Here is a 3,356-nt window from a genome sequence, read left to right on the forward strand (position 1 = left end):
TTTCCTGATATTCCCTAACGCTGGTATTTTTACTTGCAGGAAGAAGAGGCCCCCAAACGACCTTTTCACTTTTAAGTAGGTACAAGTTCGCCATTCCATGGGGTCAGTGCTGCCTCTGCTTAAGCTGCTGAAGTGGGGGGTTCCCAATGCCACCGGGGGCACAGCTGAGAGAATGGGTGAGCTCTGGAGAAAGGAGTATATTAGAGAAGCGGGGGGAGGGGTAAGTGTTGAATTAAGGCGAAAGGTGAGGGCCACTGATATCAGGAAGTGATGAAAGGTGACGGGGAGGCATGGGTTAAAGAGGGAATATTGGGTACTCTAAGTTTAGTGGAGATAAAAAACACCAAGAGCAGAGATGAAAGAGGCGATGAGGGAATAATTGTGGGAGAAGGTGGTATGATAGGAAGTATCAGGAGTGCAGGGGCTGTGAACAGATGCGAGCTGGTGAAACAGGAAGGAAATGACCTTTTGAATAGGGCCAGGGTGGGGGGGTTGCAAGGGAACGAGGAACACTGGAACAATAGGTGATAGACTCGGGGAGAATTAATGAACCAGTGGAGGGGTGAGAGGTGCAGAGTAGGGAGCTCTAAAGGGAGGGCTCGATATGAACTTCAGAAGAGAGAGATGCGGAGTGATGGTAGTAAACGGGAGGGGCGGCATTTTTCAATTCTCACCTAGGGTGGCAAAATACCTAGAAACGGCCCTGCTTTTTTGCTTGCCCACCTCGTCCATTGCTCTGCCACCTCTTGAAGTTCTTAAAACAAAATATTATTGGTATAATTTTTTGGTAGTCCAAACAGCTTGTATTTGCTCCCAGGCCTCTCAGTTTAGTGTGTGGTTTTTTTAAGTGCTTTTGTGCCAAGTGAGGTCGTCCATCTCGAAAGGGTAACACAAATAAAACGGATAACTAAAATGGCACTCATGTCATCCCACATGTGTGCATCTCATTATGCATGCGGGCACGTGGAATAACGCTGTCACCAGCAGCATCATACTGCCTGCAAGTCATTGGCCTTTTATTTTGGTTGCTGGTACTTCGCAGGATTTCCAGAAAGCATTGGCAAAGCCAATAAGTCAAAAAGGTGCGACTTGTTGGCTCTGCTACTGTTTGCTCCTGAATTTGGTTACCTTGTTTATAAGATCACGAATAGCTATCAAAGATTGCAAATATTTTTTCAGTTCCTTCTTAGTTGGCGAGAGAGGTGTGTAGGCATGTTACTGGATAGCAGAATAAGTTAGTAATTTGGAGAGTAACCCGGGTCCATTAATAATGATCACAGTTGCACTCGGACACCGATCTGCATAATGATGAGCCTGCTGCTGTATGACCTGTACTGCACTTGCAGAGAGAATTAAGGCTTTACAGAGTGGCAAAAGAGGATGCTGATTTGTGCTTGATCTTTGACAGATCCTTGACGTTTTTGTCTTCCCAATTCGAACATCTACCACCTTTTTATAAATCTATTTCCAGTTGGCTTTTTTTTACAATTGTATCAGCATTTTTGCATTATGAGACCTTCTTTGTGCCCGTCGTCCTGTACACTTTTCTCAGCTGTGCATTAATTGTGCTTCTGACATAATGACCTGTAATTTCATATGCTAGGTGTAAAACGTTAACTTTATAAGTGACTTAATGAGCACTTTAGGCTCTCCGTACGTAGCAAAAACATTTATTGTTTCGGTTATTACCCTACTCCTCCCCCTATTTATCTAGCCACTTGTTATGAGCACTATGGCATACCGTGTCCAAGTCCAGTTCATATCTGCAGTTATTTTTCTTTGCATTTGGCATTTGCATATAACGTTGTTCCATTGCTTCAAGATTGTCAGTCCAAAGTTGCAGCGCCACTTTTAATATTGTGGTCTCTTAAAGGTCATATGCTCATTACATTACTTTTAATTTTGTACCAAAATAATCTTTATCTGATTGATGCCTGTAGTCAAGTGATTTAAGACTAGGATATTGCAGAACTCATTGAAGTGTTTTTTTAATTAGTGTTAAAATCCCTGACATTGCAGTCAATCCGTTTTTATATTGCTCATGAACCAGTTTGATGTAAGATAGGTAAAACATAATTGATACGTATAACTGACTGTATAAAGACACCTTAATTGTGCCCTGGCATCATGTTTTTTCGATTTTGTAGAAAAACAAAACCTCGATTATTTTAATCCGTTCTGGGAAAGATGCATCTCTCTATAGCTTACTCTACTAGTACAATGGAAGCACAATATGACGGAGATGACCAGTCATGGCATTTATTGGGTAAGTGGTGCTTTGTGAACGTACACTTTTAGTTTGCAAGGCAATACAGATTCACGTTCAAATCCTGTATGAGCTACACAGAAACCCCTAAAGTTTGCACTTCTTGGTAACCTAAGCAGATGCAGTAGGCCTGACTGTTAATTTACAAGTAACAATATTTGTGCATGTTAACCAGTGTACCATTGAACACCTCGTGTAATTATTGTAAATGGATATATTAATTGCATTTCTGAATAATTACCCTGTTAATGTTACTTTAGCTCATGTATTTTTTCCAGAAGTTAGACTTTCCAAAATAGCATTTTGAGTGGAAGCTGCATCTTTGTGTCTGTCCCTCTGTGTCTCTATCCCTCTTCTTCCTATGCACCACCTCCCCTCCTCTCCCCGCCCCACCTCACTCCCAGTTGACTGGTGAATGTTAATACAGTGCTCTACCTATTGAATTTCCCTCTTTTCGTACACGCTTTATTAATGCAAGTGTTTTCTCTGTCCTGTTTGCTTGTTTATTTAGGTTTTCATTTTCGTGTGCATTCGTATAAAAACACTTTCCAGTGATCCAAGTGTACCCCAAAGAACGGGATAAATACACAATACATGCTGCGTTGACCTGTGCAAGTTATTGTGCCGCATAAATCGTTTCGTATGGAAATTAGTCATTGATAAAATATGATAATATCCTCCATAAAAGTGGTTTAATTATGAAACTTGCTGTGTGTTGGGTCTCACCAATTAACAGTTTGAGTATATTTTGGATAATAAATTCCTATGATAGTATCTAACAGTGTTTGCGTTTTTCTTTTTGTTAAGTAAGGTTATAAATTGGAAGAATAATTCTGTTGACATGGTGTGCATATGTTTATATGCATTTTTCACCCTTTAGAGGCACCCAGTTAAGTAATCCATTTTAGTCTTATGTACTGAAATGCATTTTTGTCATGTTCATTATTTTGCAGTGTATTGCATGAATTTTATGTTGCTGAATTCCTGACTACAGAGTTGAAGATTTTGACTGTCTGTTGGATTTGGTAGGTTTTTATGCTTGAATATTCAATCTGTTTCTTATCTTGTTTGTTGCAACTTACACTACCCT

At 40.2% G+C, this 3,356-nt stretch overlaps 1 long non-coding RNA gene across 1 annotated transcript; it reads left to right on the forward strand.

Moving 5' to 3' along the window:
• The first annotated feature begins 711 nt into the window (after positions 1-711).
• Positions 712-3,040, forward strand: LOC147731574 (uncharacterized). Its single transcript, XR_015308450.1, has 2 exons — positions 712-2,266; positions 2,778-3,040. It is a non-coding gene; the product is annotated as an uncharacterized LOC147731574 (long non-coding RNA).
• The last annotated feature ends 316 nt before the right edge of the window (positions 3,041-3,356 follow it).

This window comes from Lissotriton vulgaris, chromosome 2_1 (assembly GCF_964263255.1).
Source record: "Lissotriton vulgaris chromosome 2_1, aLisVul1.2, whole genome shotgun sequence".
In the NCBI taxonomy this organism is placed as follows: Eukaryota; Metazoa; Chordata; class Amphibia; order Caudata; family Salamandridae; genus Lissotriton; species Lissotriton vulgaris.